General features: G+C 39.5%; 1 protein-coding gene across 3 annotated transcripts in view; it reads left to right on the top strand.

The window, feature by feature from the left end:
- Positions 1-19933, top strand: part of LOC142344667 (copine-3-like) — a 114720-nt gene that overhangs the window by 35029 nt on the left and 59758 nt on the right. The window lies entirely within an intron of this gene.

Genomic DNA, 19933 nt, shown 5'->3' with positions numbered 1-19933 from the left:
CTTTACGATGAATACAAAAAACGACAAAATAATGTTCCAATTACAGAAATTCAAGGGCTATTAAAACTTAAACGAAAACACGAAATAAATTCAATTGAGTACCCAAATCCATTAGATGAGTTCCCAGACCTTACAGACAACTTAATTAGCCTTAACTTAGCAGATGAGCAGCAAAAAGATGCAGATATTAGAATAGTAATAAGCTGGATTCAACAAAACAATCAACAACCAGACTTAAAGTATGCTACAACCAACTTAAAAAAGTATTACAAACATTTAAACAGATTAATTCTTGAAGGGAATGTGTTATACCGGAATTTTTATGATGATACTGGAAAAGTACTTCATAAACAATTCTGTGTACCTAAGCATTTGTGGAAAGAGACTATATACAGGCTCCATAATTCACAAACAGCAGGACATTTAGGCATTAAAGCAACAATTCAGGAATTCAGAAAGCGATTTTATTATCCAGGCTTCACTGAACATTTCATTAGCTTCATCAAAAACTGCCTCACTTGTCTTCAATTGAACAGAGTACCAAAAAGTCACATCACACCGAAACTGCAACCAGTCAGTTCACTACAATCATATCCAGGAGATATGCTCCAAATTGATTTAGTAGGCCCCCTAAAGTCATCGCAATATAAGTATGTTTTGAGTGCAATAGATGTTTTCACAAAGTACCTATTCGCAGTTCCATTAACAAATGGATATGCTGACACAGTAGCCCGAGAACTAGTAAAGGTCTTCTTCCAACACAGCTACATTCCTCAAACAATACTTAGTGACTTAGGAACTAACTTTACTTCTGAATTAATGTCAGAACTAGCAAGTTTACTAGAAGTAAAGTTAAAACATGCCTCACTAAAGCACCCTCAGACTATTGGAGCAGTAGAACGATCTCACGGACCACTGAAGCGAATTCTGAAACTTAATACAGAAGAACAATGGAAAGACTGGCATAAATATGTTCCTCTTGCAACCTTTCATAATACTTCATATCATTCAGCAACAAATTGTTGTCCTTCAACTTTATTCCATGGCAGAGAACCCATAAAACCCCTTGACATACGATTCTCCAGAAAAGTAATGGATGCAGTAGCAGTAAATTCCGATTTTGTAAATGAACTGCAAGATGCCATGATGCAAAAGTTTGGAGAACACAAAGAAAAATTAACAACTGCATACTTGAAGTACAAAAAGTATTATGATCAAAAAGCATCAGCAAAATCGATTCTGGAAAAATCATTCTGTTTACTTTTAAACCCTAAGCTATTAGAGCAATCAACAGTAATAGCTTCCCAAGTTCAGAAATGGCTACCGCTATATAAAGTGGAAAAAGTCCTTACTGATTCTAATTACATCATTCGAAAAGTAAATACGAATTACACCCAATGTGTTCATCGAATCAGATTGAAACCAATCCAACCAAGTGAAACTCCTGAAGACCTCGAAGTCATCAACCCGGTAAACTTTCAACCAGATCCATCTAGAAGACAACACATGGAGCCAGAGCTTTTTGATAAACACATTCCAGAACTGATAAATGAACAAGAAAAGGAAACAAAACAAGCTACAAAAGAGAAACAAGATACAGTCAGAGTGACCATAAATGTTCCCCTAGGTGGACCATTAGCAGGACCAGCAGTAGCAGCACCTCCAGCAGCCCCACCAGCCCCAACAAGGGTAGTAGCACCAGCAGTTAGACCACGAACTGCCCCAGTCCATCTTCCAGTATTTGATTCCTCAAGTTCAGACGAAGCTATCCCAAATTTATTTGATGAAAATAGCAGTTCAGATGAAAATTTAGCTGACCTAAACCTGGACGCAGAGCAAATTGCCCGAATACCAGTTAATCCGTTAATTGCTGACGAAATTAGACAGCAAGAACCAGAAGTTCGTGTTCCTCTTGTATCATCCTCATCAGTCGATGAAATGTTTCTACCATCTCAACAGCCACAACCATCAATAGTACCATTCGATATTGAATCGCCTCCAGAAACACACGAAGAACAATTTGCTTTAACTGATAGAAAAATAAGAGCCAGACCTTATAACCCAAAACGAAAACCAGAGAAAAGTTCATTCAAATCAACAGACTACCAACAGCGGAAAAATGTACGCGGATTTAAACGTGATAGAGAAATAATGTTGCATAAAGAAGATAGAACAAACCCTTACCTAACCAACCAAGTTAGAAGATCAGGCAGTCCTAGACCAAAAAATGCACGTGCCAGACTGGAACAAGAAGAAAAACGTGAAGCAATAAAAGCATCAGCACAAGCAGCACAACAGTCAAATACACCAAGTAGAGAGACAAAACTAGATCAAGTTAGAGCAAGTATAGCAAAATATTCAGGGAAAAAGCCCAGCAGTTCCACAAACAAACCAGTAACCAGATCTCAAACAAAAAAATCTTCACCAGGCTCATCTAATAAAAATTTAAACCATTTTAGTCAAGAAATAAATGCAACATGTCTAAGTTCTCCAACAGATATCTTATATTCACCACACTCTTTTGCACACTGTATATCAGCAGATCTTGCAATGGCAAAGGGATTAGCCCGACAAGTCAAAAGCTGGTACCCAGCAGCCCCAAGTGCAATTAGACTTAGATATCCACCAGACATTGGCTCAGTTTTAATCTACTTCGACCCCATTTCCGAACGTTATATCTTCAGCTTAGTTACAAAATTCAGATACTACCACAAACCAACTTACGAATCTGTATTAGCAAGTCTCTATGAGCTGAGAGAAATAGTAATGGAAGCAGGAATTTCACACTTAAGTCTTCCAAAACTCGCCAGTGGCTATGATAAATTAGATTTTAACATCATTTTTGAGCTAATATGCCAAGTCTTCGACCCTCTACCCATAACCATCTATATCCATTAGTATGTACAGACCCAGTACAGTCCAGCAGTACCCTTCATCCGCCCCAAAAACCCATCAAGCCTGAGCAACTTAGCCCTAAAGCCCAAAAATCGCCAAAAAACCGAAAATTTTTGTCCTCAAAATTCAGTTATTTTGTTATATCTCCAAAACTTGTCCGAACCTGGATTAACCTATTGTTCTGGAAAGCCCTTATCCAGTAGAAGCGATTCCAGCTATTATTGACCCCATTCGACCCGTTCTAAGTACCAAAAATTGTGAAAAATGCCATGATCACCCCAAACTTTTGCGCTGCAGCATTTTTCAAGCCGAGGAACCGACCTGCAAATTTTGATGCGATTTGGAGAACTTTAAAAATCGAGTGACGTTGGAGCCCTCAATTTTTGACACTTTTCGAATCCGCTCGAATTCAATGATAACTCCCACAAAGAACACCCAATTGACCCCTTTTATAGCCCTAGGCCATCCTACTGCTCACGCTTGACATCCCAGTACCCAAAAATCCCGTCAAAAATTAATAAAAGTTGAGTTATGACAAAAATACCGAACCCTATCAAAGTGCGTTAAAATTGATTAAAATGTAGTGTAAATTATACCCCATAAATACGCCAAAAACTGTCCCAAATGCCTCCAGCAGCTACCCCCAGCTGCCACCCACATGGTACAACCTCAAACAACCGTTAAAACCCAATATTTCCAAGTATATGTTGAAAAATGATGAAAAAACGAAAATTGCGCTTCTGCTGCAATCCTCCGCTTCAAAGGTTTTGTCACTTTTCTCCACCTGACCCGATAAAAGCCACCTATACCCCCTAAAACCCTAGTGCAACCCCCCACTAGCCTCGCAGTACCATAAAAATCAGTCCCAGCTTGTCCCAGTATCAACCCTGAAGACTTAAACCCAAATAAGCTCTCAAAACGCCACAATTTTGTCAGGAAAAATCCAGTTATTTCCCACTAGAGTCAAAAATATTAACTTCTGACAAAAATTAACCATACCATCATCACTCCCACATCTATATCTCTCAGAATATGCACTCCCAGCCCCCTAGTGCCAATAAAAGCTGAGAAAAGACTGCCAAAATAACGAAAATCACAAAAAATCGAGTGTAATTTCAAGAAAAAGTGATCAAAAATGCATCTTAATACCCAAATATGCCCAATTTTATTGTTAATTCAGTTAGCCCTACTCATGAGCAGTCCAACCATATCAATCATTTTGAACAAGTTTTTCATAAACTCATAGCCAATAACCTATCCCCTATCTGGGCCTTTGCAAAAAACCCAGGTTCACTGCAGCAAAAACGTTATAACTCGTAAAAAAATAGTTGAAACCGCCCAAATTTTTGCGCTGCAGGGTTTTTTGAGCCGATAAAGCGATTCACCAATTTTGAGCTCAATCGAAGCATTTTAAAAATTGAGTGACGCTGGGCCCCTCAATTTTGGAGACTTTTTGAAAATTTACGAACATGTTCATAAAATCCGAAATATTGATCGAAAATCCGATATTATTAGCTTAAAACATCCGCATGCTCAAGCTCTACACGCTCATATCAAAAATATTGAAAATTGTTAAGTAAAATGTTGGAATAATAGTAAAAAACTGAAGCCTACCAAACTCTTCTCAAATTTGCCAAAATAGAGCCAAATTTAGACCAGAAAAATAGTATCAAATAGCCGAATTATGAGCCCATATCCAATATTCAGTCTCCCTAGTAGTTGTCTAAGCCTAATAAATCCTTAAAATCGCATAGAAATTCATAAATGTTGGAAAAAAGTGAAAAAATCGAAAATTGCACATATTTCACAAAATTTGGTCCGAAATTCTAAAGTGGAAAAGTCAACATATTATAGTCAAATCATGCACCAAACTGCACCAATAGTTGCCACCAACATAGTACTCACTAGTATGACCCACAATTACTGTCAAAAATCAATTATCTTCAATCTATGTCAACTTATGCACCAAACATGACGCTTCACAAGTAAAAATTCAGTACATTTCACAGAAAAACTGGTATAAAACCTAAGTTAATCAACTCCAAACCTACCAAAATGCTACACCTGATAGCCACAGAAATCAGTAACAACAGTTAGCACCTGATTTAGGCCACTAGAGAATCAATAGAGACTGACACATGTCTCGAAGAAACTCAATTAGTGGAAAAATCATGCTTGAAAATTCGCATTTTGGACCCAAAAATCAACGTTATGACCCGATAAATAGCTTCAAACCCTATAATTCAGTAGCATACATTAGTACCAAGCACAGACAGTACCATTTTAACCATTCAATACCAATAATGTATGAACAGTGACGACTTATTCAGACCGAAATTTCATGATCCAAAAATAGCCAGGTTCAGATCACGAAAACAATCATAACTTTGCGAAAAATGCTTAAATTGCGCCAAATTTTTGCGCTGCAGCGTTTTTCAAGCCACTGAAGCGATCTGTCAATTTTGAGCCCGATCGGAGCAATTTAAAAATTGAGTGACGCTGGAGCACTCAATTTTTCGCATTTTTCGTTTTTTCAGACATCAGTAAAAAAGTTGACCAAAAAGTGTCCAAAGACCTGAATTTATTGCATAGTTATTCCCCACCGATGTCTAATGAGTGGGCCAAGCCAAAAAATTTGCCCAAAGTTCAATAAAAATTGAAAAATTCACATATTTACTACATCAGCCCTGATGCGGAAAAATCACCAAAATTACGAAAAAATTACATGTGAAAATTAGTACCAAATACTCTTCCAAACCAGTTCAAATTACACACAAGTGCTGCTAACAATCAGATTAAGTATCTAGAAACATTAGAACCAGTCTATGATAAATAATTGACAAGTAAATTAAAGTTAATGCCCAAAAATCAAAAAAGTCGTTATGTCACCAAAATTTCACTTTCACAAATATGTCATTATAAAGTCACACACTGCAATTAAAATGTTACCACACGTTCACACACTTCACAGCTGCTAGTCCCAACAGTCAAAACCAATTAACGAAGCTACAATTGACAAATAATAAGTAAAAACTCACCTATAGATGAAACTAAACTACATGATGAATATAATTGCACCGACACTAGTCAATTCTCATCGGCGCTATCCTCAGCTACGGTACCACCACCACTAGTACACTGACCGGACTGACCCCTTGTCCTAGTAGAACGAGTCACGTACCGCTCAGCATCGTCCAACCTGTTTAAATGTCAATATAATACACAAAAAGCCTCAAAATTATATGAAAAACACGATAAAGCTTCACAAAAACAGTTAAATACTCACTTTGGAAAGTCTACGATTGGCTCACAATGGTACCGGTACTCATTGTCGATGAATTTCCCGATGCACTGGATCAGTACAGCAGGAGCGGTGGTTTTAGCATTGATAGAATGCCTGTAACACACCCAGCCGCCCCCCATTTCCTCAGTATACTGCCAATAAATATTGACGTTGCATCCCAGGAAAGAAGCCATACCGATAAACTAAACAACAAAACCTCAAAGAGTACCTACCTACACACGCACAAATCAAAATTAACAGTAATTACGATAAAACTTTACCCAGAACTCGGCCAACGACCCATTATCTTCACTCTCAGCAATCTCATACTCCGACACAAAGTACCCTAACTGGTCCTTTACAAGCTCAGAGAACCCAGGCGAACAATTGGCCACAATAGCCAAGCGTAGAGCGCGAACATTATGCTTGGGAACCTTCTTGTCTGCAACAAACCAAACAAATTTGAATTAAAGTAATAAAACTTAGTGAAAATTGCGACAAAACACAACAAATACCTGACTTCCGACCAGTTAAAGTGTAGTACAGAGCACTGAGAGCACACAGACCACCAACTTCGGCCCTCACACCAGCCGCACCAAGCAACTTTGGAGTTTTGAATGACACTATGTCCACATGATCAGCATAAATGTCATTGTAAAACTCGTACCCCAATTCGGCACACACATTTGCACGAAGATTTGCACGGAAAAAAGTGCAGTGCACCTCTTTGCCGAACATCTTCTTCACGAAACATGGCACACACTCACGATTAGCTCTAAACAATAAGCATACACCACTTCACAACTAGTAAAATACTACAACTACTACACAAACTAAAGAAAAACAAATAAAAATATAAATAATTATTATAAATATATGCAATTACCTTTCAACAGCGGCCTGCAATCCTCCCATTGACCGTGGAAAGAAGCACCCAGCAGCTTTCAGGCGATCGACTTGTGACCTCACACGAGTAATGTGCTTTGCAGAAGCATTAAACTCAACATGAAGCGAAGCCAACTCCTGAGACACCATCTGCTGAGTTTGAATTTCCTTCTCCTGAACTTGCATCTCGCTGCCCACCTTTACTTCCACTTTGTGCATCAACACCTCCCGATGTACAGCCAATTCCGATGTTCCCGCGTTCTTTGTCCCCAGTACCATATGCTCTGCTCTGTCCCGATAAGCTCGTCGCTCCTCAGATGACCGAACAAATGATGGATACATCCATTCCGACTGAGACAACGACTTGCTTCGCAAGAAAGTCAGAAAATCCTCATACTGGGCAACATCCATGATTCACAATAACTATCTGAAAGTTTCAAAATTGAGTCAAACTAGTTATTAAGCGAGCAGAAAACTAAAGTGTTAAGTCAAAAATGAACAATCACAGGAATGAAACCACACAAACAGAACAAACTACGCAATAATTGCCAAGGACATTTAAATACCATGCTATAATGACCGCTATTAGTTAATAACACATGCCGCAAAACACACAACAACGCTTTGAATACACAATTACACCCTTCACTAGCATTCACTTATTTACTACGCCTCTCTAATTCTTCCTTTTGTCCCCTACTTATATCCTCAACCCCCCCCCCCCACAAAACAAGTCTTGATATATTAATTACTACCATATTACTAGCACCATGTACGAAGTATATTAGTAGCACCAGTCAATATTACATGTAAAACTACAATATTACAGTCAGTCCCAATAGTCCTTACACAGTCATATTAATATTACTATTACACAATATTACAACTATTAAAATAGTTAAATAAAATAAAAATAAATAATAAGTCACACTGAATCTTCCTCGACAGCCTCCCCTGATCTCCCCACTTCCCTCCTCCTTCGATTTGCCCAGACTCCCAACAATCCAGATACTAATGATAATAATAAAAAGAATACTAATATAATAATAATCCACCACTCAGTCCCACCACCACTCCCATTATCAATAACTATATCATCTACTGCTGTCATATTGCACTTTGGATGTTTCAATCTTGACCAGTGAACAGCGTTCCTTCGAACAAACCTGGTCCCATTCACACAGCACCCAATAATTATGGCGGAAACAGTGATATTAAAGCACATGGTGCAATATTGTGGGCAAAATAATCTGAAAAACTCGAAAAAACATGTAAAGACTGCATAATTCGACCCCCCCAACCACTATCCCCATCATCACACACCCATCATTCAACCAAATAACCACACGTCAACATGTTTAAACACCATATTCAGTAGTAATATCAATAAATACACACATCAGCACACATCACCTAAAAGTAAAGTACACCTGAAATAAATAAACATCACATAAACAAGTGCCATATTGAGAAAACTAGATCTAGAAGCCCGAGTAAAGTAACTAAATGAGCAAATAAACACCGGAAGACCAAATAGAGCCAGTTGAAACACTCAGAAGAGCCACATCAGTAGAAGATTGTCCTGAAACATAGTCGATATCATTGAAATATGAAAATGTTACTCACCATTGTGTTGAATCTCTTACTTTTCGGCCCCACTTTTGAAACCCCGATTAATACAGAAGCAGTTCTGGATAAAGGCATCATCTTCCATAAGAGAAGGAAAGATTCTGATTACCGAAAAGTTCATAAATGTGGAATTTTTAGTACCGTTTCCTCGCTATAATTTCACTATCAGACAACAAGTAGAGACTCTACTTAATGAACTCTCGAAGAAATGGATCACGCAATCGGAATTTTGCAACCTTACCCATAGCACTACTTACCGGAACCAAACAGCTTCCTTCAATGTTGATTGGCTTTACGCAAAAATACTCAATGAAACAATAGAAGCCGAAATTGAAGTCCTTAAATTACGCAACGAGACTGAAAAACTCCTTACCAGAGTCGAAGAAGACCCTCACACTCGACAAAAACGAGCCGCCCCGCTTGCTAACGCAGCCGCAGTTGCTGGAATTGGACTCTTTGGTCCAGGAATCGCAATGAGTAGCGGAGGATGCGGTGGAATTACAGGAATTTTCGGATCTTGTCAGCGAACGTCCCAAAATGCTGAGAACATCGACAGATTAGCCAACAGTTTCAACAGCCTCAATGACTATGTAATGGAAATCGGCGCACAAACCGATGAGAAATTCTTCCTAGTTGCTGACGAACTTGCAAAGGTTTACAAAGTTCAAAACGAAATGCAAGAAAACCAGAACAGAAACTGGAAACTAGTAGAGGAACAATTTGCAATTGTAGACCATAATCTGAATGCACTAGCCACCTGTATGAAAATTCAATTATCACAGCAACAATTGAACTTTAACTTTGATACAGCAGCCTCATTACTTCTCACTCTTTATGCAGATATTAAAAGTTACAGAGCAGCCTTATATTCTTTCCGAATTAATGTTATAAATGCCATTCCTACTTTACTTGACAAACGTCTTCCAATCTCTTTAGTGCCTCGTAAATCTTTGATAAAGATCCTTGATTCAGTCCATGATAGCCAAAAGAACGCCCCAGATCGTCTAACTTTGGCAATACCCATGACTGACATACTTTCGTACTACGATGCGAAAGTAGTACAAGAGATTTCGACAGTTGAAGACGGACTTTTACTGACATTAGCCATTCCCCTAGCCTCTAGCCAGACAGTGTTCGAAGTTTATCGTGCAATAGTAATCCCTATGCCTCAGAAGGACTCCGTAGATGCCTTACGATATGTAATAGAGGGAGAGTACTTTGCAATCTCCGAAGGACAGATGGAAACCACAGTACTGACGAAAGCTCAGTATGACAACTGTCTTGGATCGCCACGATACCGAATCTGTCATGAGACAATGGAAACCCACCTAGGATTCTCCTCGTGTCTAGCAACCCTCAAGTTTCACCACACAATCTCAGCATTGAAAGTATGTGATACAGAGAAGGTTGTGTTACCCAACCCAGAACGAGCACAGAACCTCGGATATGGAATTTGGCTCCTAACATCAGCTTCAAGTGATTATACCCTTAGTGAGATTGGTATGGACGAAAATGGCCGACACATCAATGTTCCTCACAAAGGTTGTAACATCTGTTTAATCACATTAAAATGTGGACATACAATGTTCAGTGACAACATTAAGATTCGAGCTGATTTACAAAGTTGTCAGTACCTTCCAGCAACCAGAATTAATGTTAAATTACCAGATCCACTTGCCCATTTAATTGATTCAGTGCCTAACATACATGAATTTCCGAAATATGACTCTCCCACCGAAGCAAATCTCGATTTATTGAAGAAAGTTAAAACGGAATTTATTTACTCGAACAGAAAATTATCAACAGAGTCACTAGATGCCATAGCAAAGCCAATTACCACTGAAATGATAGCAGCTTTCCCTTTCATTAACCATTATTGTTTTTATCGGAAATCTAGCGTTACATATTCTCTTCATGTTCTTATACCATAAAGTAGCCTTTGTACGAAGAATGGTACCAAATTTCATGAAGCTCAACGGAACCAATGTACCGCTAAACCCAGTAGATTCCGTGCCCAAACATCTAAAAGCAGATGTAGTCACAACTCTTGCCAAACAACTCAAGCAACCGCCAACAGTCATCTCTCCAGAAGAACTTGGAACCCTCAAACGACAACGACGAAATTCTATGCCTGCAACTTCTACCATATCACTCAATACCATGGACCGCTTTAACACAGATGACGAACTGGACCATCAAGCTCAATCCCGAGAGGAGAGTATGCTTTGAGTTCTTGATAGTCTTATATAAGTTTGACAAGTATTATTCCTCTCACACATTAAGTATCTCTTCATTCATTAAGCTTAACTAATCAGTGCTTCATAAGTTCAAACTAGTACCTCAATTCACAACCTAAACCAGTGCTTTAAACCATTCATTCAACCAGTATCCTTCTTATCCTGCTTCTAACAGTTTAGAGCCATTATTCAAAGAAATAACCATGATTATTTCCAGTGCTAATTCAATGTCTCCTCTTAATCTTAACTTTCAACTTATGTCTTCACTCTTTACTCTGAAATTAGCGCATTTTCACCTCTTTAACGTTCCTTCACAGCTCTTAATCTTGTCTTAACTTTCCTCACTTTAATCTTTATCTCAATTTGTCTCAACTTAAACTTTGTTCCTCCTAACTTCATTAATTGTCTTCAACTTAAATGCTTTCGTTCCTAACACTTTTCTAAGAAAACATAAATTGGGTTTATAAACAAACATAAACAAAAATCTGTTTATATCCTTATACTCGTGCAGATTATACGTTTTATAGAAAAATTGTAAAAACCCAGTTCCTTCTCAAAATTTTCATGGAAAATTTCCATAAAGTCGGGTAGTGTCACGCCCCTATTTCGTCCCTCATAGTTACGTGATGATATTCCTTAAAATATCCATAATTAAGTGCTTTATATTAATTAATATTCAGTTAGTTTCAAGGCCATATATAGCCAGTATTTCCATCTAGGCCTGTAACCTCTAATTTGTTTATGTTTACGAGAAACAACCGCAGATTGACAGTTTTACTAGCAAACACTCCAAGTGCCTAAAAGCCTCAATATTTACTTTTTTGAGTTTCTTGATGATAAATTCACATAATCATTAAATAACTTCATGAGAGATTATGTACTTGGTGAAGTAATTATTCTGATAAAGTAGGTGCTAATACGGAATTGTATATGTACTGAACAAACACCAAGAGACGTACAAAAGCCGGAAATTGCCCAACTTGTAGATCAGTAAATATTTACGAAGGACCAATACAACTCAAGGAACAGCCCTGCGGAACTTACGATCACCAGAACACCGGAGAACCAACCTGACAATCAGTTGCCTATCATCTTATAAAACTTGAGAAACTTCTTGTTAAAATTATTAAATAATTCTTGCTAAAAATAATTAAAGATTGAACTGGAAATTCTTTTGAAAACCTCCAAGTTTGATAAACTAAGTTACAGATGAAATAGCGACTAACTTAACACAAAAATGCAAGGCAAACTAGTGGATATATCACGCATCTGAACCGCTCAATAAAAGGCTATTACTAGCTAATTTTATTCAAAAAATATCTGCTAAAAATCGCACTGTGAAACACCAAAATAAGTCCTTGTAAAATGCCAATTATTTAAGTTAATTACTTCTAATATAAACCTCAATAACACCACGAGGAATAATATTAAAAATCAGTGCGTAACACATACTCATCCCCCAGTTTGGCACGACGATTCTATTATCATCGTCATACGTGGTTACAAATGTGGTAAACACTTTATCTCAACTTGATACACATCCGACCTAGAATCGGAAGGAGGGCTAAGTTCAACAACGAGAAAACTTTCTTCGCAACTGAGAAAACAGTGGTTGCAGTATGTGCAAGATCGTTGACTATTGAGAGGCAACCTGATTGTTTTCAAAGAGTGGCGTGCCTCCAAAGCAGTATTTCTTGAAAACTTGTTAGCACCGACAAATTCGTCGTTTGACCGAAATAAATTTCAAAGCCGTGATCAACGGAAGTCGAATACCTTTGCTTCAAACGCTAAAGAGTCAAGCAAACCCAAGAGTCTCAAATGTCCCTTCAAAAATGGACAACACCCCATTTGGACTTGTGAAAAGTTCAAAACAATGAAAGTAAATGAGCGACGAGCATGTACAGAAGTTCCGACTGTGTTTCAGTTGTTTGAGACCAGGTCACATGTCGAAGGACTGCGAAAGCAGGACATGTAGTGTACCCAACTGTGCGAGGCGACATAAGAGACTTTTGCACAGCGAAATACCGAAGAAGGATACTGCAAAGAATGTCTCAGATGCTAAAACGGCAGTAGCAACTAACATCACTCAAGGACTCCCAGTGGTGCGAAACAAGCTGACAACCAGAGACTTAAGCCTAAATGTAGTAGCAATGTGTGATTCAGTATCCTCAATTTCTTTTGTAGACAGGTCAGTTGTGTCTAAACTCTAACATCAAGGCAGGGATACATGGCTCACAAGATGTCAAGACTGAAATAGTGCCGATAGCTGTTTCAGCGCATGAGAAGTCTTAACCATTGAGAACAGTGCCATTCTTTGTGTAGGAGAAACTGAAGTTGGTTGACCAGGTTGTGGAGCTGCAAGAATTGAAAGGCCATTACCCACATCTGAGGAGCTGGCCAAATCAGACCTACAATCTAAACGAGGTTCAAGTGATTTTTGGACAAGATTGTTACGACATTCTTCACCCTTTCGAATTCAACAAGGCTAAAGACAAAGCTGCACCATGGACAGTGAAATCAAAAGTTGGCTGGGCTTTAAGTGGTCCGCTAACAGCGAAGCAGGCAGCAACTCTTGCCACAACGGCAACATCAATTGCAGATGATAAACTAGCGAACCAGTTGAGTAATTGGTGGGTTATCGAGTCCCACGCACCAAACTGTGATGTCACCGGACATTCGAAAGAGGAACAACGAGCAGTCAAAACGTTGGAGCAAACAACGCGATTCACGGTGAAAGATGCGAAGTTGGACATCTGTCACGAAAGGACAAAGTGAAATTACCGAACAACTTCTACTCTGCAATGGGGAAACTCAAAGTTCCTAGAGCGGTACCTGCAGAGATACGAAACGCTAAAGAAACGCTACCAAGAAACGATTTACACGTATGTTAAGGCTGGATACGTTCGGAAAGTTGATCAAACTGAACTGAATGAAACCAAAGACAAGCCGCCATGGTATTTGCCACATCATCCTGTAATAAACCCGCATAAACCTGAAAAAGTTAGAAGAGTATGCAACACAGCAGCAGTATCAAGGCGTGGTCCTTAGCGACATTTTTCTATCTGGACGAGACCTGCTGGAGACTCTGATTGGTTTCATTTTTCGCTTCGGAGAACACCAATTAGCTTCGTTAGCCGGCATAGAAGCAATGTTTCTTCAAATTGCTCTCCCAAGCGATGATAGCCGATTTCTCCGATTTCTCTGGCGAGAAGACCCAGAGCGACAAACGGAATCTTACGAGTACACACGACACGTTTTTTGGGCGAAAAGCTCGCCGACTTGTGCCAATTACGCTTTGCACTAAGTGGCAAAGATAATGCAGTCAACGACGAAAGTCTCTTCAGAACGGTTCAGCGAAATTTCTACATGGACGAATTCCTAAAGTCAGTCAGAAGCCCTCAAGAGGCGATCGAAATCCGCCAGAAAGTCAGAGAAATTCTCATCAAAGGTGGATTCAAATTGACGAAATGGATAACAAGTGAGGATGGAGTCAAGTCACAGATCCCAGAGACATACAAGTCAACGAAGGTTGTGAAAAATTTTGAAGAAGAACCACCATAACTCAGAGAATTGTCCTATCGTTTGTCTCAGCAGTGTTCGACCCGATTGGGTTATGCTCACCCTTCACGATAAGAATGCGGTTCCTACTCAAAAGCATTTGGGCACCAATGGGACAAGGAGTTGTCAGCAGAACATTCAAAACTGTACAGTGACTGGTGCTCTGAGTTGAGAGTAATAAGGACGATGTCAATAAATCGACTTTATTTCGAAAATGGATGTTCAAACCTGAGACTTCACATTTTCACAGATGCATCAGAAGAGGCTGTGTGCATCGAGGCATATCTGCAAGATGATGTGACGCTAAGACTGACCTATTTAATCGGGAAATGTCGTTTGGCACCCATCAGACACATGTCAATAACGAAGTTAGAAATCCAAGCCGCAGTTTACGGAGTTCGTCTCAGAAAGCAGATACTCAGCGAACATGTCAGAATTGACAAAATCTATAATTGGAGCGACTCATCAATGGTGCTTTAGTGGTTACAAGCAGCGCACAAGAAACAACAATTGTTCGTTGCGAACAGAGCAGTGGAAATACTGGAAAACTCGTCGATTGATCAATGGAGACCCGTCAAAGGTGTCGAAAATCCCGTAGACATCGGAACCCAAGGAATGTCCATTGAAGGCCTCAAGAAAATCGTGTGGCTAAAGGGGCCGGCATGGCTACAATGGAGCGAAGATAAGTGGCCAAAGCCATGCTGTCAAGAGAACGAACTCGAACCCGAGCAGGTTAACAGTAATGTAGCCACAGAAACTAAACTAGACCAACTATTTGACTGGAGACGATACAGTAGTTTCAACCGAACTAGAAACTTCATTGCCTACTGCATGAGTTTCAAGACGAAGCAGAAGGGACCCCTAAAAGCACACGAAATTCATCAAATAGAGCAAAGACTTTTTCGATTTGTTCAAAACGATAGCTTCCTGAATGTTTCGAAGTCGATAGCTAACAGCAAAGAAATATCCAAAACATAGAACATCGCTAAACTATCATCCTTCATAGAGGAAGATGGAACAATTAGAGTGAACGGTCGACTGAAGACATCAAACCTTGATTACAATGCGAAGCACCCAATACTGTTAACAGCGAAACATCCAGTTGTACATCACATTTTCACAGATGCATCAGAAGAGGCTCTGTGCATCGTGGCATATCTGCAAGATGATGTGATGTTAAGACTGACCTATTTAATTGGGAAATGGTGTTTGGCACTCATCAGACACATGTCAATACCGAAGTTAGAAATGCAAGCCGCAGTTTACGGAGTTCGTCTCAGAAAGCAGATACTCAGCGAACATGTCAGAATTGACAAAATCTATAATTGGAGCGACTCATCAATGGTGCTTTAGTGGTTACAAGCAGCGCACAAGAAACAACAATTGTTCGTTGCGAACAGAGCAGTGGAAATACTGGAAAACTCGTCGATTGATCAATGGAGACCCGTCAAAGGTGTCGAAAATCCCGTAGACATCGGAACCCAAGGAATGTCCATTGAAGGCCTCAAGAAAATCGTGTGGCTAAAGGGGCCGGCATGGCTACAATGGAGCGAAGATAAGTGGCCAAAGCCATGCTGTCAAGAGAACGAACTCGAACCCGAGCAGGTTAACAGTAATGTAGCCACAGAAACTAAACTAGACCAACTATTTGACTGGAGACGATACAGTAGTTTCAACCGAACTAGAAACTTCATTGCCTACTGCATGAGTTTCAAGACGAAGCAGAAGGGACCCCTAAAAGCACACGAAATTCATCAAATAGAGCAAAGACTTTTTCGATTTGTTCAAAACGATAGCTTCCTGAATGTTTCGAAGTCGATAGCTAACAGCAAAGAAATATCCAAAACATAGAACATCGCTAAACTATCATCCTTCATAGAGGAAGATGGAACAATTAGAGTGAACGGTCGACTGAAGACATCAAACCTTGATTACAATGCGAAGCACCCAATACTGTTAACAGCGAAACATCCAGTTGTACATCACATTTTCACAGATGCATCAGAAGAGGCTCTGTGCATCGTGGCATATCTGCAAGATGATGTGATGTTAAGACTGACCTATTTAATTGGGAAATGGTGTTTGGCACTCATCAGACACATGTCAATACCGAAGTTAGAAATGCAAGCCGCAGTTTACGGAGTTCGTCTCAGAAAGCAGATACTCAGCGAACATGTCAAAATTGACAAAATCTATAATTGGAGCAACTCACCAACGGTGCTTTAGTGGTTACAAGCAGCGCACAAGAAACAACAATTGTTCGTTGCGAACAGAGCAGCGGAAATACTGGAAAACTCGTCGATTGATCAATGGAGACACGTCAAAGGTGTCGAAAACCCCGCCGACATCGGAACCCGAGGAATGTCCATTGAGGGCCTCAAGGAGACATTGTGGCTAAACGGGCCGGCATGGCTACAATGGAGCGAAGATAAGTGGCGAAAGCCATGGTTTCAAGAGAACGAACTCGAACCCGAGCAGGCTTTCAGTAAAGTAGCCACAGACACTAAACTAGACCAACTATTTGACTGGAGTCGATACAGTAGTTTCAACCGAATTAGAAACGTCATTGCCTGCTGCATGAGGTTCGAGACGGAGCCGAAGGGACGCCTAAAAGCACACGAAATACTTCAAGCAGAGCAAAAACTTTTTGGTTTTGTTCAAAACGAAAGCTTCCCGGGTGTTTCAAAGTCGATACCAAACAGCAAAGAAATCTCCACAGACATCTCAAGACATCGCCAAACTATCACCTTTATTAGAGGAAGTTGGAACAATTAGATTGAAAGGTCGACTGAAGCATTCAAACCCTGATTACAATGTGAAACACCCAATACTGTTAACAGCGAAACATCCAGTTGTACAACTTCTGTTGGAGAAAGCACATCGAGACAACTTACTTGAAGGCACTGAGTATGTGAAACATTCTTCAACAATGGGTCTGGATTGCTAGATTGCGAAAAGCATTAAGAAAAATTAAGTCGAGATGTATCAAATGCAGACACAGGAACGCCAACCCAATCAGCCCACCGATGGCAGACCTACCCCGAGAACGACTTGATGAACTCCCATTTACCCATACCGGTGTTGATTATTTCGGACCCATGGAAGTGAAGTTCCTACAACTTACCTTGAAAAGATGTTGCTGCCTCTTCACTTGTCTAACAAGGAGAGCAGTGCACATTGAAGTGGCACAGTCATTGGACACCGAGTCTTGTCTAGCTGCAGTGACAAGATTCATTGCAAGACGTGGCTAGCCAAGTACCATCATCAGCGTCAACGGAGCAAATTTCGTGGGGCAGCCAACGATCTGAAAGCATTCATGAAATAGTGGTACATAGCTAAGATAAAGAGTGACTGAGCACAAAAAAAGATTGTTTGGAAATTCAATCCTCCTGGAGCCCCACATTTTGGTGGAATCTGGAAAGACTGGTTCAAAGTTGCAAGAAACTCATGATTGCAATCTTGGAAAACCGAAGCCTTACCGACGAGGTACTGAGCAGAACAATGTGTATGCCAGTGAATGCTACCATGACGTGAGAAAATCTTTCAAAACGGCTTAAGCATATGCCGACATGATATGGAGAAGATGAGATGGACTCACGGGTACCTTCCTCAATGAAACCAGCGATCGAAGTGGTCAAAAGAACATGTGCGAAACTCGAAAGAAGGCGAGTTAGTATGGCTAGTAGATGATGCTGTGAAACGCTGTGAGTACAAGCTGAGACGAATCATTGATATCTACACTGGTAGCGACGTGTTGTGCAATCAGCGAGAATCAAAATGGCACGTGGAGAACTGAACCGGGTAGTAGTGAAGTTAGCGCTAGTGTTCTATGATGGTGTTTCCGAGATCGAAAACGGGGCCGTCGATGTTGGCGCCACTTCAAATCAGCAACAAGATCCATCAGACAGCAAGAAATAACCCATGAAACTGAATAAACTTAGAATTTGTCAAAACTCAAAAATGGTCAAAATTGAAAATTTTTACAAGTAGGGACCGAAGTTTTGCACCCCCCCCCCCCGATTTTTGAAAGGAAAAACCTGTGCAACCCGAGGTTATGGCACGCGGTTATGGTTACATCTAACCTACTCATGGACCCAACAAACGTTATTGCATCAGACCCACAAGTGTGGCTATTAGCACTTATCTGGTGCAAAATTAAGAGCAAATTTAAGGCATTAAGAGCTACGTAATAGCCATCCGTGCTTCTGTCAACAAAAGCAATTATTGCAGGAATTTGACATTTACTATGTAAACAATAACCTCAATCGCTTTCTTGATTAACCAATCAGAAACAAGTAGCGATGATGTTATAAATGATAAATGTTTGATCATTTACTCTTACCCAATTGTTTGATTAGCGAAACCGAATTGTATTTAGAACCATTAGAAACTGTTACCAAGAGCAGTTGGCTCTGAGATTACACTGAAATTTGAATCTTTAGCAACTTGAGTCTTTTTTGCTAAGTCTTGCTAGATCTTTAAGATCTTGCGAGTTTTAATTTAGTTGAGCTTACTTGACGAGAAGTTAGCAACAATACTGGCTACTGGCTGAAGCCTTGCAAAAGTCAGCACGAGTTTGAATATAGATTATCACTAAGGATTTTCTTAACTTCAATCAACAAAATTAAAGTTACAGTCCTTTAATACGTCCGAGCGACTAATTATTTCTGTGAGATCGTTAGACAATTCAGTGAACAACCAGTCCGGCGTAAAGCTCGAGAACCAGGCTGTGATATCGGTTCTTCTGAGATTCTTGAGCAGCCGCATCAATAACCTAAAGCAGTTTTTATGTTGAATGAGTGCTACAAAATTTTGACCAGAATCCTTTATTGCCACGGATTGTAATGATGAGTGAAACTGTTTATTTCTACCTAATATTTTAATTGAATCGTGACGTTCCTTGTTACCTATGAAAAGAAACCAAATTCGTTCTGAGTACAATATGAAAAGGAGAATTATCCTTCTCTAAGACCAGTATAATTTCTTTTCGTAGAAAACCATTAGTTAAGCAGATTTACTATTTCGTTTTCTTCCAAAATGTAGTGATTAAAAAAGTTTTTTTAGAAGTTTAGTGTGAGCCTTTATTCTGTTTTGATATTCTGATTACGTTGAGTAACCATTTTTCTTGACAGCCTCCTTTAAATTTTGAAATTTTGACAGAGTTTTTTGACGAGTTTTTTTTTCACGTTTAAATTTGAACTTCGAATGAAGAGAACTCGTCATAGTTTGCATCTTCTAAATACATGTTTTCGGTAAGCCCAAGCTCCCTATTTCGCTCAGAGACCCATTTCTCAGCTAATGAGCACAACTTTTTGCCCTTTTTTATATAAGCTTTTCTTACAAGAGCAAATATATTCAGGGAACGAACAATGATATCTGTAAAAAGGCATTTTTTTCGTCAGGGTCTGTTGTTTGGTAAATGTTTTACCAATTTGAGTTTTCCAAT

Source organism: Convolutriloba macropyga, chromosome 8 (genome assembly GCF_964194025.1).
Source record: "Convolutriloba macropyga chromosome 8, txConMacr16.3, whole genome shotgun sequence".
In the NCBI taxonomy this organism is placed as follows: Eukaryota; Metazoa; Xenacoelomorpha; order Acoela; family Convolutidae; genus Convolutriloba; species Convolutriloba macropyga.
This window is presented reverse-complemented; position numbering and strand designations above follow the sequence as displayed.